General features: G+C 38.1%; 1 long non-coding RNA gene across 1 annotated transcript; it reads right to left on the bottom strand.

Moving 5' to 3' along the window:
• Positions 1–296: 296 nt before the first annotated feature.
• On the bottom strand, positions 297–15,479 carry LOC134586996 (uncharacterized). The gene is made up of 3 exons (XR_010086608.1): positions 15,434–15,479; positions 15,166–15,290; positions 297–327 (listed from the first exon to the last, which is right to left on the bottom strand). It is a non-coding gene; the product is annotated as an uncharacterized LOC134586996 (long non-coding RNA).
• Between the last annotated feature and the right edge of the window lie 986 nt (positions 15,480–16,465).

Raw genomic sequence — 16,465 nt, 5'->3', positions numbered from 1 at the left:
AGCTTTTAAATTCACACACGATGACGGTGAGCTAGTATAAATTTGCCCAGATGTGAGACTAACCAAGGCAGAGAAATCTAGATGTCATACACCCAAACAACATACAGTACTCCAATTTGTTGGAGTTATAACGTCTCTGCTTTCCTGCTTACTCCCCAAATAGGTTTCTCTCAACTCTGTACCTTGTTCTATTGTATGTCTTTATTGCACAATCTGACTTTAGCTTGCCCATACACATCTCTCTTCTTCTGTTATGCATGTCTTCTTCTTGCTATGGGTGTCTTGCCGATACACATCTCTCTTCGCTTAGCGCAATACAATGTCAATCTGGGAGTGGGGAAGTGAGATAGAATAATATTTACTCTAGTTAAACAGACTAAACTAAAAGGCCACCTACAAACAATACCTATTATTTGAACTTTTTTCCTTCAATCTCTGTCTCTTGTGATCCCACCATTTTGCCTGTTTCTTCCCACGATATCACCCTTATTATGACACACTTCTCCAATCTGTTGTGTTTTTCACTCTCCCCTTTGTTCATTTAAAGTCATTCTTTCCACGTATAGCAGTTTTGTTCAATATGACACTCATGCTCTTTTACCTTTTATTTCCCCTTTTTGTTATGTATTTTGGAGTCCCACTCCCCTCTTTACAGTTTCTCCCTCACCCTATACTGTTGCAGTCTCTTAGAGACATCTTCTGCCTTTAGAGTTTAGAGTCTTGTGCCTCTCATCTTTTCTTTACGAATTTGTCCCATTTCTCTTTGCCTCTTTTTCATCCTCTTATGTTTTTGTTAAATTTATCTTTAAGTCATTCTTGTGCCCTACGTTGCCACGATATATTGCACAAAGCCCATATAAAGTTGTAGTTGCAATCTATGAATATAACCAATGGATTTAGAATGATTGCTTGGTAACTGATATATTATAATTTACAACATACCATTAATCTTTGTTAGATACATACAGCGTTATTCATTGCAGTGTAAATTGTTGGGAAGTCAAGGTTATCTCAAAGAGAATTTCTAATTTTAGTCCATAAAAGCAAAATTAAAAACAGTTACCAATTATGTTATTATTTTGATTATTCTGGTCTAACAGTACTTTATACTAAGGTACAAATAGGGCAAAACCGTCTGGTTGTATACGGGGCGATTTCAAAATATGGACATTGTTCATGCAATCTAACAACGTTCGTGTTTCGTAACTCAGGTGCTGAACAGGCCTAAATTTGGTCCTGGATTTCAGCCGGACAGCTGAAATTCATGCCAAATGACGCAAAGCCAGGTTAATACTGGAGTTTTAAAAAAAAATATCTTAACTGTTTGCTTACTGGCAGCGTGAGGGTTAATTAGGTGCTTCTCGCGAGACTTGCTATCAGAGCGTCTGATTGGTTGGCTTATTAGAGTGTCAATCAGAGAGCTCTTATTATTATTGTTGTCTGAATCAATAGGGCGCTCACCTGCTGCCAATGGGTGTGGGCCAGTGGGGGACACTGTGTCCTCCCCTATGAATATTAGAATAGCCACCACCCGCTGATCACAAGTGGGGGGCAGAGGGAATATAAGCATGCCCCATCGATTTATTTTTATTAAATATCTCCACCCACTGGCCACACATATATTGAGGGAGGAAGAGAAAATCCAGCCTGCAGAAAAGCAGGAACATGTATATGTGAACAAAATAGGAGGCCAGTAGTGTCCCCAAAGAGGGCACACAAGTGCTATTGGAATATGAAAGTAGGGAAGGAGAATAAAAAAGGGGGAAAGGAAGAGAAAGAAGAGAGCGAAAAATAAACAAATTGTTAATTGAGGGAGTAAGGTAGTCAATGTCAAGGTTGTCTTTTCCGAACAGGCAGAGCCCAGGATGTGAAATTAGCGAATAGAACTTAATCGAGTGTATGTGAGTGATCAGTTATATGAATTATACACGGTGACCAAATTACGACATATTTCTATTGGTTCTGTTGAGAGGTTCCATCGGGGTCTCTATGATCTACACAGTGTTTAAGATCAGTCTTTTCTACTTATATTTGACATATCTGAAATAGTTTTTGGTACACTCACATACTATGACATTCTATCTGATGTATACTAACACTGATTACAACTAAAAAATATTGTGTTTTAGCTTTTTAAATGTGAAATTGGGACAAATTAAAATATGTGATATTTCCTTCAACGGGACCTTTCTTGGGTTGCCTTTACCTGTACTGGAAAAATAGAATAGTCCTACAATCTTATTTTCTTAGTACAGGAGAACTTATTTTATTCTTTAAGTAACACTTCTTCTCAAATAAATTTTAGTAAATATTTCATACCCCCATTTAAAACATTCATACAATTAGTTATGCATTTTTCATTTGGAGTATATCTAAAACCAGCTTACAAATGCTGCAGTTCTCTTGTCTGCAGCTTTTACAAGCCATCCCCTTTTAATCCAGCCCAGAATTTCTATAGCTGTTCAATCACAGACTCCCCATTATAGTTCAATGAAAAGTCTTTGCAAGGCACGTGCTCTGGGTAATTCCTTGCCTCTTGAGTTTATCTCCAGGAAGTAACAGGATAGGTTGTCTGATTTAATCCCATGGGGGTGTAACCAGGTTAATTCATAAATGTGCAATTTCCATTGAAATCAGTCAACTGAAGTAATTTAGGGGCCTGAAGTGTCCTTCTAATACTTACCTTTTTAAAAAAGTTAGTTTCTGGAAAAAAAGTGGATATTGGGCACAGCCGCTGCTTGCTTCACAGTTTTAGGTTTATACCACTGATCCCACCTGGATCAGAGCTTTGTTAATTTCATATTACCTTTCTGATTGGCACTGAGGTTATTTGGTGTGTCCATGACTGCAAAGGAGGACATGGTTGTACGTTATTTATCGCCTTTCATATCAGAACGTTGGGATTATTTGATACGTTGGTGGCCAGCTTGGATGGTGTAGTTGCTTCCCACTGCTCACCTCCCAGTCCATAACATTGTTCAGCATTACTTGGAATGTGCAGTGTAGGATTACCATATATTTTTTATTTTTGCGGTTTTGTATTTTTATTATTATTATTATTATTATTATTTTATACCAAAGTATCTTGATTCCATTCGTAAATACTCCAATAAAATTTCTAAAAAACAAATTAGAACAAAAGTCCAATATCTATTTTGTTATCACCTTTAAGATGATACATCGTAATACTTTCTCATGAACAATTTAACAAAGAATGATCTTTAAAGTCCCCACAAGTGTTTTCTTTATTTAGCCTTTTGCAAAAAGGTTGATGGTTGGGAAATGAGTTTCTCGGGAACAGAAACATTTCTCAACCCTTTGGAATTTAATGGTTTAGCAATGTGTAAACCAAAACTTCTAAATATTTTATAGTAAAACAAACGTTTTATAGTAAAACAATCCCTTTTCTGAATCTGAGCACTGACTTAGAATACATTTTTATGACTTTAGATTATTCATAAAGAGCCATAAATAGGTCTTAATGTAAGGATAAAATGTATTTTTTTAATTTAATTTTCAGTGCTAATTACACTGTCTAACACAGACTGGCAATATAGTACATCCATTACAGGGCAGAAAAAGGACAATCCAATCACAATAACCAGAAAGATGATCATTTAAAGGAACACTATAGCATTATGAACACACATGTGCAAGAATACAGCATTGAAGTCTATGGAGGGTCTTGCCGGGGTTAATGACAAGATTGAAGGTGGTAGCTCTGCAAGGTGTCACATTTTGTCAGAGAAAAAATTACAGACAAAGTAGTTCCTACTTAACCTCAGTATATATTTTGACTGGGCTGGAATTTCAGTAAAAGGAACAACACTTTCAATCTAATTATTTCATAGAGATTCTATCTTTATGCCTTTTTGAAAGACTTGTTTTGCAGGGGAGGGGGGTAATGGTGTTGCTCTCATTGTTGCTGTCTTGTGTTTTCAAGAGCAATTTTATTTTGCTGGCAGAGAATGTGATGACCCAAAAGTTGACATTAATATATGACTAGTTTTAGGCTTTTTAATAATTTGCTGTAATACAAAAAACATTTTCCAGCATTCTGCAAGTTAAAGGGACACTATAGTCACCAGAACAACTACAGCTTATTGAATTTGTTCTGGTGAGTAGAATCATTACCTTCAGACTTTTTGCTGTAAACACTATCTTTTCAGAGAAAATGCAGTGTTTACATTACAGCCTAGTGATAACTTCACTGGCCACTCCTCAGATGGCTGTTAGAGATCCTTCCTGGGTCATGGCTGCCTAAAATGCATCCAAACATTCAGTGTCTCCACCCTCTGCATGCAGACACTGAACTTTCCTCATAGAGATTCATTGAATCAAATCATCTCTATGAGGAGATGCTGATTGGCCAGGGCTGTGTTTGAATTGTGCTGGCTCTGCCCCTGATCTGCCTCTTTGTCAGTCTCAGCCAATCCTCATGGGGAAGTATTGTGATTGGATCAGGCCACCACTTCTGATGATGTCAGAGGTCAGAGGAAGTTCACAGGCATAGGCAGCAGCTTCAGACTTGAATACAAGTAATGATTTTACTATCTTTAGGGAGGCAAAGGGGGCACAGGGGGATAGATAGTGGTTTTAACACTATAGGGTCAGGAATACATGTTTGTGTTCCTAACCCTATAGTGCTCCTTTAAACCTGTGTCATCTGTCCTCACTCCTCCATTGTAAAATAATTCCATTTTGTATATGTACAGCTTCCATTCTTTTCATCCCTCCTATCCTATAGGCAACAACAAATGGTTAGTTCACACTTAGTAACCTGATACATGTAGGACAAGTCACAGAATCCCTTGCTCTGAGCAGAATGGAGATTACGCACAGAGGGATAATCGTACCTTCACATTTACCAATGCACATTAAAAGTTCAGACTCCATAGACAGAATGAGAGGCTTGTGATTGGCTAAGATATAGGCAAAGATCATGGCTGCTCATGTAGTGTGTGAAAATTACACAAAAATAAAGTGAGTATCTTCTTTATATTGTATTATTTTGGATTGGTTAGATTTTGCAAATATTTTATTGCATTATATTACTGTAAAAAAAAAAAAAAAAAAAAGAACAGGTCAATTCCATCCGGAAGCACCTATTTAAGGAACATTGACAAACCATGCAAGGCGTTATTCCAGTCTGGTCCCTATGCTGGTATGGAATGTTTCCCTGCAAGTTATCAGCAAATCTACAGAGCTTTGTTAATGCTAAGTGAGTGACACAGTCTGTGACATAGTAAGGTCAATATGGTTACAAAGAAATAAACAAATCAATGGCCCTTAAAGGAAAACTTTAGTACAAAGATGTATTCCTAACACTAACATGTTCTTCAGCCCCTGCGTCCCCCTACCCTGGCAATGTAAAAGGTTAAATAACCCTTTAGTCATTTACATGATTCCACATTCTCCAAAATCAGCTGATGAGAGGTACCTAACGTGCATGCGCTGCAAGTGCCGTACACGCATTAGGCCTTCCCCATGGGAAACCATTGCCTCAGTGCTTTATTATGGGGTTTTGTCTGATGCTGGACATCCTCATGCAGAGTCAAACTCTGTGAAACTCCAGGAAGCACTTCTAGTGGCTGTATGGTAGACAGCCACTAGAGGCAGTCTTAGTACTGCAATGTTTGTTTCTGAAAAAAACACAATATTGCAGGGATAAGGGGCAGGAAGGTCTAGGTTTGCAGTAGTTAAATGAATAAAAGGAGGAGGGAGTAGCATATCTATCAGCAAATATCTTGCATGTCTACCTCTGATATTTTGCAGCTCCACCATTTTTTCAGGTTCTGATGCATAACAGCGCAATGATGACCTACAGAAGCAGAGAAAAATAGATTATGACATGGCAAAAGCCATTGCACTTATGTATCAAAACATTTTCTGTTGGAAGACAGGTTTTTATATTTATTTTGTTACCTACTCCACGTCTTCCACTGCATATCTGCCATCCCTCTTGTAAGACTAATCCATATATCTAAAACTCACCATACATCAAACTCATCAGATTTGCTAATGTTAACTTAAAATCTCTCTTCCTTTGAAGAACCACTATAGGCACCCAGACCACTTCAGCTCAATGAAGTGGTCTGGGTGCCATGTCCCCCTACTTTTAACCCTGCAGCTGAAAACATAGCAGTTTGGGGGCGGGGCCTGGCTGCTGACTGAACAGGACGCACGGTGAGGGAGCTCCTCAACCCTAAAGCCTACCTGAGCCTAAAAACGACGATATACCCCAAAAATCTTACCCAGCAAGGACATACCAGGACTCAGGAACACACCGGTAACGAATTGGTGTGAAAACTCGATGGCGACAGGCACTCGTGGTGAGGAGCACGCCCTGCGGCCTACTAAACGACGCTGGGCGGGAGACGCGGCCGGTCTCCTGTCCGTTATCCGACAGGCAAGCAGCATGGGTCTCGTTTCCCCCCCCTCTGGGCCGGTGGGGGTTATCCCGGTCCCCGCTAGGCCACACGCTGGAGCCCTACCAGGTCATCGCGGCCTGCCCATGCAACAAATTAAAAGTGCAGAGCCCAAGATGGTGGATGCGCCCATGCTTCAAACAGCAGCGCAGCATCGGGCAGGTATCACTGACTTACTCGATCACTTCGAAGCACGACTGGAGGCAACCTTTCAAAAGTTCTGGGCCAACCTAATGGAGAGAATGAAAAGAGTGCCCCCTGCAATGCTGCCACAGGTGAGCAAACAGAAACTTGACGGGAAGAGGCAAGAGGGATCCCCCAAAGGCAACCCGAACATACAAAAGGCACCCCAAGCTACCTTACGCCCTCCCAGGCCTAGAACCACCAGGGGGACACCCCCAAAGCACAGACCACACATGCAGAAAGGAACAACACACCAAAGCCAACGTGGTAAAGCCCCCTGCAACCTACCGGTTGGGAATAATTTGGACTCAAAGAGGACCCAAGTTCGTGGTAACATGGTGCAGGCTCTGGAACAGGCCTGGGGCATGGGAAGTACCTCGCCCCCGACATACAGCATGGCTCATGAACTATCCCCACATGGCAGCCCACAGCCCAGCAGGGGTATAGGCTGAATGACCACCTGACTATGTTGACACACAAGGCTGACTCCCGGAACAGACCACCCCACCATGACCAATGATAAATGGCTGAGTTGCATATTCTTTTTAGTTTTCTCAACAGAAGTTTACCTGCTTCTGCTGGCTCACACGTGTGCTTTTGTGTTATAGTGAGATTAAGTGGTGAGAGGGGAGCACTGTAAAACTGCAGTACTTTTTAGCCGCGCAGTGATTTCATGTGTATGCTCTAGCGGTCACTATTTAGTTTGTTTATATATTCATAAGCCTTAAAATGTTCCTAGCTTGTTTTATCTTTTTCAAAAAGAACATACTTATAATTCCAATCTGTGTTTAAAGCCAAATGTTTAAGCTTGATTTAAAACTAAAATATGTGTCACACACACACACTAAAGCGAGAGATAACCTGTCACACACACACTAAAGCGAGAGATAACCTGTCACACACACACTAAAGCGAGAGATAACCTGTCACACACACACTAAAGCGAGAGATAACCTGTCACACACACACTAAAGCGAGAGATAACCTGTCACACACACACTAAAGCGAGAGATAACCTGTCACACACACACTAAAGCGAGAGATAACCTGTCACACACACACTAAAGCGAGAGATAACCTGTCACACACACACTAAAGCGAGAGATAACCTGTCACACACACACTAAAGCGAGAGATAACCTGTCACACACACACTAAAGCGAGAGATAACCTGTCACACACACACTAAAGCGAGAGATAACCTGTCACACACACACTAAAGCGAGAGATGACAGTATCAAGGCGAGTGATGTGAACTACCTAGTATAACCTTGAACGTAGATTGTATGCTCAAACCTTGTTCTTCTCCTTTGTCTCTTCTCTACCAACTTTTCCATGAAATGTCCGTTTTAATAAGCAAAACTTTTAATAATTCGCTCGTTGTTAACGTTGATTGCACGTACTAGCACGCATACCTACTCACAAAAAATGTGCAGATTAAACCTGTCATGACAATGTTAACGTTGATACACCTGTGACTGCTGTTGTGGCATAACAGGATTGCTTGTAACCCATAATGCACAACAAAAATAAATAATTATAAAAAAAAAAGAAAACATAGCAGTTTCAGAGAAAATGCTATGTTTACACTGCAGGGTTAATCCAGCCTCTAGTGGCTGTCTTCCTGACAGCCACTAGAGGCCACTTCCGCGATTTACACTGAGTAAATCACACTTATTTGATGCTGGACGTCTTTGCGGAGTACAGCGTCAAATAAGATCCCCATAGGAAAGCATTGAGTAATGATTTCCTATGGACGCGTTTGAATGGGCACGCCTTATGCATAAGGCTCCACTCGGGAGCTGACGTCATCGGGGGGAGGAGAGGTCAGCGCTGGATTAGGGAAAGTGGCTGAAGGGGTTTTAAGGTAAGTGGCTAAAGGGGTTTTAACCCCTCCAACCCCGAGGGAGGGTGGCCCTGAGGAAGGGGGGCTTTCCAAGAGCCTATAGCCTAAACAGGTTTTTTTATCCTGGCACTATAGGATCCCTTTAAGATCACAGGTTGTCCAGGTGATTACACAAACACACAAAAACAAAAGTAGGAACACACATCAGAAATAGCCCGTATTGCCAGTCCATAGAGTGGCCAGACTAAACAGTAAGGATAGTCAGAGTACAAGCCAATGTCAAGGACAGTAGAAGACAGGATAACATAAATAATCAAACCAATCTTTGGGAGTACAGAGATCAGGATTAATGGATAAATAAGCCAAGGTCAAACCACAAAATCAGAACACTTCAAGAAACATGCTATTGGGTCAGCAAGAACAACAGTAGGGCACGTAGCAGATTTATATATGGGTAGAATGGGTTTAAATATAGGTAGGAGGTAAAATTGGTTTGCATCATTCACATGCACCAAAAGATCCAAGAGAAATGTGTAGTAGGCTTCACATCCTGATTGATGCCAGAAAGATGACAGCAATCATTAGAATTACCGTAATATGGATGCTCTGAGTCACGTCAATAGTGATCCAGGGAAGATTAAAATCTTCAAGATCTATACGAACACTTTGAGCCGTGTCAATAATGATGGCAGATTTATAAAATCCTAATTGAGTATAAGTGTTCATACAGGTATAGGGTACAACGTCAAAACTGACACGTTGCGGTAGGGAGATGTCTCTGTCATGCATAACAAGTATCCTGTAAGCTGCAGAAAGCTAGTGTTCCCACCACGAAAGGTGGTCAAAGCAACTACACTGCCATGTGTAGCTGCATCAAATACTCAATACACAAAGGGTTAAAGAAGGCAATTATATTGACTATTCAATTCACAGAAATCCAGCAAGTCAAAAACAATTTTAAACTTTAGAAAACTTAAAGATAAGATGATTTGACATTTAAGAAAATTTAGTGTGGGGACTTCCCTGGTAAATATCATGTAGCTGGGGTTATCCCCTTGATGAGTAAAACAAGGAAGATGTTATTGTCCCAAAGGCATCCAGTTAGTTAAAATGAAAATAGATGGTTAGCAAGTTTTGGTAATAAGCGACATCAAAAAACTTAATTTTTATTCTCAGTCAGTTTAGTACATTTTGTTTAAGCAAATACTGAGCCTCTCTTCTAAGAATACAGTGTGAGATACCGAGTTACCTTAATACTTTTAAAGAAAAGTCAACAAAAAAGGTGTTCTGATCATTTATGTGGGTAAATGCTTACTTAATTCAACTTTAAAGCAAAAGTTAGCTAACGTCATATTGGATCATATCATATCATGACACCTAGCTCTTTGAGGCTTCTATCAAGGAGCAATACTTAAAAACCAATACACTTCAAGAGGACTTAAAGAAAAAAAAAAGATTTACCTGCACTACAGATTTGCCAGTGGACAGACAACTAAAAGGAATAAATGGAGGTATTAGGAGACTTACATCTGTGTCTGCATTCCCTTTCCCATGCTCAACAGTGAACTGAGCAGAGTAACCACCCGATTCCTGTGTCATTTTTGTAGTGGGGTATGACAAAAAAGAATTGTCAACTTTCTGGAAATTCCACCAGTAAAACATCAAAAATCACCCATAATTTGTGTTAACCATATTTTTCATGTGATGCTCCATTTTTTAGCAGTTGACACCAAAATCCAGTTCAGCCAGGGCATATCAAGGGCACATCTTCCTTAGGAGGAAATACATAAACATTATCCTGCCTTCTCATTAACAAGTCTATTCTTCCCGACTGTGATATGGACATTACTAATGATTGTCTATTTGTAAAAGAGAAATGTAGTAAAGCTAGGACTAGCTTTAACATTGCAAAAGGGGCCTTGACATTTTTACTGTATAGATATTTAGTACGATTCATCCCAATTTATTTACAATTCACAAAAAAATAGAAAATTCTAAGAATTCTAAATATCTTTATACAGTTATACAGTTGAAGGTCATATAGCCATTAAAAGCTTAAATTGGCAGATTAAAAAAAATATTTGGGACAAATTATACAGAAAGACATAAGTTTCAGGTGCACAGAGACTTAAGTAAATTGATAAAGATTTAATACATGTATGTTATTATTAAAATATTTTTTCAAAAATGTAGACACAAAAGCAAAGTATTGTTTTAGCTTAAGGAATCATTATAGTGTCAGGAAAACAAACCTGTTTTCCTAACACTATGTCATCCTTGGGGGACCCTCACTCTCAGGGTCCCCCTTCCGTGGCGCTGAAGGGGTTAAAACCCTTTCAGCCACTTACCTTAATCCAGCACCAGGCTCCCTTGGCGCTGGTGACCTCTCCTCCCCCCCATTTCTCAATGCTTTCCTATGGACGTTCTGCATGCTGGATGCGAATTTCGCAGCCAGCGTCGCAGAAGCGCTACTAGCGGCTGTCAGGAAGACAGCCACTAGAGGTTGGATTAACCCTTCTCTGAAACTGCTGTGGTTATATGTGAAGGGTTAAAACCTGAGGGACCTGGCACCCAGACCACTTCATTGAGCTGAAGTGGTCTGGGTGACTATAGTGTCCCTTTAATGTTTTAGCAGTTAGCTCATAAAATGTAAACACATTTCAGAAATGTATGTGAATTTGACATATAAACAGTTAATATGAAAGTATTGTATCATTAAAACATCTAGGATATCCCCACATACAGTGAATGCATACAAAAAACAAAACATGGATATTAGTTGTTATAAGGGGATTTTCTAATCAAAATCAATTCTAGTTCCCCCTAGAGTACTCTATTACTTATTCATACACTCAGTGGGATTCCTGGCATATAAAAGAAAAAAACCCTAAAAAAATACCCATAATAATTGGGGAAAATATGTTAAAAGCAACAAACAAATGATTTAAATATCCCAACTTGGAATTTTTTTTATTATGAGTTATGCAAAATGAAAGTAAGTTTAAGTTTGTATTGGTTCGAGAAAATTTTTTTTTGAGATAGGGCGGAAATTACAGAAAGTATAAGCTAGAGTATGAGTCACCTTCATCAGATTTATAAAAGGGTCTTCGTCACTTTGCTGCTGGCTTCTCAAAACGTCTCACAGGAGTGAACAGGACTGGGTGTTAAAACTAATTTTGGATGGTTTGTTTTTATCAAAACTTTCTGTTAAATTGAAAGACCCCAGTGAAGCCCTATGTAGATCGTTCAGATGTGGCAGGAAACAGAGGAAGTTAGTGGTATCCTTGTACTGAACATGTGTGCGTACCTTCTTCGTTCATGCTTAAGAGGAAGCCTGCTCAGGTATGTGGTTTTTATATATATATATATATTTCTATATTTTATTTTTCATCACTGGGATCTTTGTGCAAATGTGCAATTTAGGAAATGGAACACAGGCCCGAGTTAATTAAAGGATATATTTTCTGCCTCCACGGCATTATTAACTACAGAGAAAACGTTATCCCTTTTAAATAACAAATACACTCTGATATTAGCCACATTAACACTGAGACAATAAAATGACATGGGCATGCTGTAACAATGAAGTCATGTGACCGTTTTTGTTTGGCTTAGAATCTTAACCCCTTAAGGACACATGACAGGTCTGACATGTCATGATTCCCTTTTATTCCAGAAGTTTGGTCCTTAAGGGGTTAAACAGGAAATATTTGTAGAAACCTTGTGTCTACTTACATTGTTTCCACAGGTATACGTTTTACATTAGACCAGGTCTCATAAAGGGAAGCTTAAAGTTAAATAAGACACGCACTTAGTATTTCATTTAAGTGCCCCTGTTATAGATTATTTTCCAATTAGAGTTCTATATGTAAATATTCCATATAAATATTTGAGGATAAGGTAGAGACAAATAAAAAAGAAAAAATCTTCTATACTGCTGTTTCTACCATCTGACATTCTACCAATGTATCGCAATCCGTTATAATCAGAGCACTAGTTAAACTATGGATCTATAAAACTACTCCTAAAGGTAACACTAAACAACAGACAATAAACTATGTGCCATCAGAAGTTAAGATAAGAAGAGGGCCTCTTTACTTTCATTTTAAGTTACTTTAAAAAGTTGTAAAAAGCTTTTCTGTTAATATAGAAGGGTCAATTAAGATTTCATACAGATCCTTTAGGATCACTGTGTGCAAAACTGTATCTAAATGTATGGTGCTAATCATCAATGATGCCGTTTTAAATAAAACACAATTTTAAGAAACTAAAAAGCATACTTTGGGGAAAACGAATGGTTATTCATAAGTTTAAAAGCCTTTAATCATTCAGGGTTGTTTACTAAAATGAGAACTATCGGAAATCAAAGTAATTTAAAATTTTGATTAAAAGAAATATCTGAACTAGAAGCACAGCATAGCAATTCAGCTAGTCGCAGGGGATCTCAACCCAGTACTCAAGGACCCCCTACCAGTCCAAGATTTAGGGATTACCTGGGTGTGTCTAAGGTGTTTTATTTTTATTTTTCTAAACACCTTAGACACAACCAGGTTATCCCTAAATCCTGGACTGGTAGGGGGTCCTTGAGGACTGGGTTGATAACCCCTGAGCTAGTGTGACCTTAACTTTGAAATTCACTTTTACTTCCTGACTTTAGTAAATAGCCCTGATTGGGTTATTTACTAACATTTGACTTCTAACTAAGTTGTTATCAGCAGAATAGCAGAATGATAGAATTATAGATTTTTCCAGATAGGCGATTATGGCTGAAATTTTAGCCTACAGATTTCAATTCACTACAGTTTGGAGTATAGAGAATAACCCTGTCAGTTCTTACAAAGATCAATGCCGTTTCCGTAAGTGTAGAAATAATTAAGACTTTAAGATCAGAACAAAGGGACACGCAAACATGAGGTTCCTTTAAATATAGACTGACTTTCAGTATGCATAATTAATCTTCTGCCCAGCTAATATGTAACATAGACTACAGCCCTTCCAATCACAACATACTCATATTTGGATTTTTCAAAGTGCTCTGTTGTAAAAAGTGATCTAAATTACTAAAGGGGGGCAATCACCATGGAAACCAGTAGGAACATTCCATTGGTGATTCCTCCCCTTTTAAAATTTTCCACCACTCTGAGGGCATCATGGGAGATGTACAGCACTGCATCTAGAATGGCCAAGATTGGCAACTAAAGCAATAGACAAAATGTTAAAATGGTTCAAGAATCTAGCGCCAAGATCCAATAAAGTTAGTGCTAATGACTACCCAACGTGGTAACTTTCTTGCGTACTTCTCTCACAGTAAACAAACAATGCTTTGTCGATCTAACAGATATTTTCCTACCAGATGTAAAATTTGATCCATGGCCTTCCTTCGAGCTCCCGATTGCCTTTCTGTCTAGTCTAATTATTTTAGATATCAGTTTGTTGATGCATGTTGAAAGTGGAAGGTCTATCATTGTTTACTTTCTGCTGTACCTTGTACAAATAACATTTGCAATGTAAAAATAGAATTATGTTTGACAGAAACGTTAATCAACAAGCCAGGTTTTTGCCAGCTCATCAGAAAATCTCTTCAGACTTTCTGTTATACTAAAGCATTCATTTATCAAAGTGTCTCAAACAAAACTGTCTTTTGCTTGATAAATCAGCTCCGTAATAGAAACATCTCCAGTATAAAACATATCTTTTTTTTTCTCTCAGGTACATAGATATGGACCAAATGATTAAATCTCTTGTCTCTTGTCCAGTGCCCTGTCATCAGAGTGTCTGAATATGTAATTGTAGTTTTGAAGATATTAATATTTATTAAAATACCAGTGAGAAAAACAACAGTTAATAATTAAGGAAATGTGTGTCGAATCAAATTTAATGCATGTGATATCCTTGCATTTATTGAACTATAAAAGGATGTAATAATTTACAAGTGGCATATTATACATTTCTTATATTATTATTATTTTATTATTTATATAGCGCCAGTAAATTCCATAGCGCTGTACAATGGGATCTTAGATAAAGAACGAGGTCCTGATTGCTGAATGATGAAAATAAATATTGGTAGAACAGGGTTAAACTTTCACCATGAGTGTTCACTAAGAGTGAGATTTGCAAACAGAGTTTCTTTCCTGATACAGTACTGAGAGGGTAGTGGATGCATGGAATAACCTCAGTGGTAGAGGTTAACACAGTGAAAGAGTTTAAACATGTGTGGGATAGGCATGAGCCTATCCTAACTATAAGATAAGGCCAGGCACTAATGAGAACATTGGGCAGACTAGATGGGCCAAATGGTTCTTATCTGCCGTCACATTCTATGTTTTTTTGTTTTTTTTGTTTTTTTTTAGTAAGATTCAGTGGGGAACTTGTATTTGCAGAAGTGTGTTGTTGTTTTTTTCATAATAAAAGAATTTAGCGTTGGAATATCTGCGTAGAAAGGCTGCAGCTGCATGTCTAATAGATATTCTAAACCTCTTACATTTGCAGACATCAACATGTAGTCTTAATTGCAGTAAATCATAAAAAGACAATAATAGATAAAAGTGTTTAACATTTTTTTTATTTTAGCACCAATGCCTCGAAAAAACTATCAGTATGATTTTGTGTTTTTTAAAAAGACCAAGAGTGACTGCTGTGGCAATATATTGCTCTCCTCAATAGGCGAGTTACCTTGTAAAGAATAGATAACTAGTGAATACTGACCAATTAGTTCAACTTAACATTTGAACATTTCGAGCTATGGTTTCATGACTCAAGTATGACTTTCTTGGAGTTTCCACCTCTGCTTCACGAAAGTAGCTATTACAGTCATTCCTCTAAATAGCTCCCTGTAAAAAACATATTGTGGTGCAGAAAAAAAAAATTCAGCAAACGCTGAAAATTAAATAGCGAAAAATTCCCCATGTCATCAAGCGTTGCGATTTGCATAGGTCGGTAGTAAAAGTGTCCGTGTAGGAGTTAGGATCCTTACCTGATGAAGAAGTCAGAGATGTTCTGTGATGTACTTTCTACAGCTGTTGTGTAAACGTAATGGAAGGAAAGTTAAGTAGATAAAGATATAACGTTCAGTTCAAGAGAGGAAGTATTTGTCACATTTACCACTTCCTATTAAAATGATATATATCATAGCTCTGTCATAAACCTCCAACAACAATGTTAATCTTCAAAAATAGTCACATTCTAAAGAGGCCTTCATTTAAACATTATTTCATGTCACTAGCCTAAAATCAATGTTGTTTGCAAACTAACATCGAAATACGTAACTTTTTTTTTTTTTTTTTTTTAAACTTTATTTCTGGGTCACGAACCGCGTCCAGTTCCAGTTCAGAGAGATTGAGAAGAGCTGCCGCAGTAGGCTTTAGAACACATGAGAAAACAAGTCAATAAGATTTGCACTTCCAAAGCGATAGATCTGTGTCCGACCCTCAGGACATAACCATAGTACGATCCTCCCTCTCCAATTGCAGCAGTATGCATTAATAAGCATTATGGCTTCCGAAGAAATGAAGGCTCTTAGCAGTAGGTGATTAAAAAGTCCACGCTCTGATAAAATGAGAGCAAATTAGAGAAGTATCTTTTAAAAAAAAAAAGTACATTTAAAAAAAAACAAAAAACAACTATTAATGAGGAAGTTACAGATGGCAAAATAGCTGCAATATGTTTCACTTATGCAAAAGTAATTCCAACGTGGGGGATTATTTTCCTAGAAATCTGGATATCTTTTTGTTTTGCAGAAGGAAAAAAAAAAAAGATTTTTAATAGTTAAGGAATGCAGTGGTTTTAGTAAGTAATAGCCCTATTCCATCACAGGAGAAAATCGTTTTTCTTTATTTGACATCCGTTCAAACACCAAGCAGATACAGTTAGAGAGTTTTAACTAAACAGTAAATTGTGATGCTTTGAAAGGTAAAATCACTAAACCTGGCCAAAAATAACAGAGTTTCAAATATTCTCTAATTCAATTGTATTCCCAGCTTGGATCTCCAGGCCTTACATTTACAAA

This window comes from Pelobates fuscus, chromosome 1 (assembly GCF_036172605.1).
Source record: "Pelobates fuscus isolate aPelFus1 chromosome 1, aPelFus1.pri, whole genome shotgun sequence".
In the NCBI taxonomy this organism is placed as follows: Eukaryota; Metazoa; Chordata; class Amphibia; order Anura; family Pelobatidae; genus Pelobates; species Pelobates fuscus.
The sequence above is the reverse complement of the archived record's forward strand: the minus strand, read 5'-3'. Positions and strand labels throughout refer to the sequence as shown.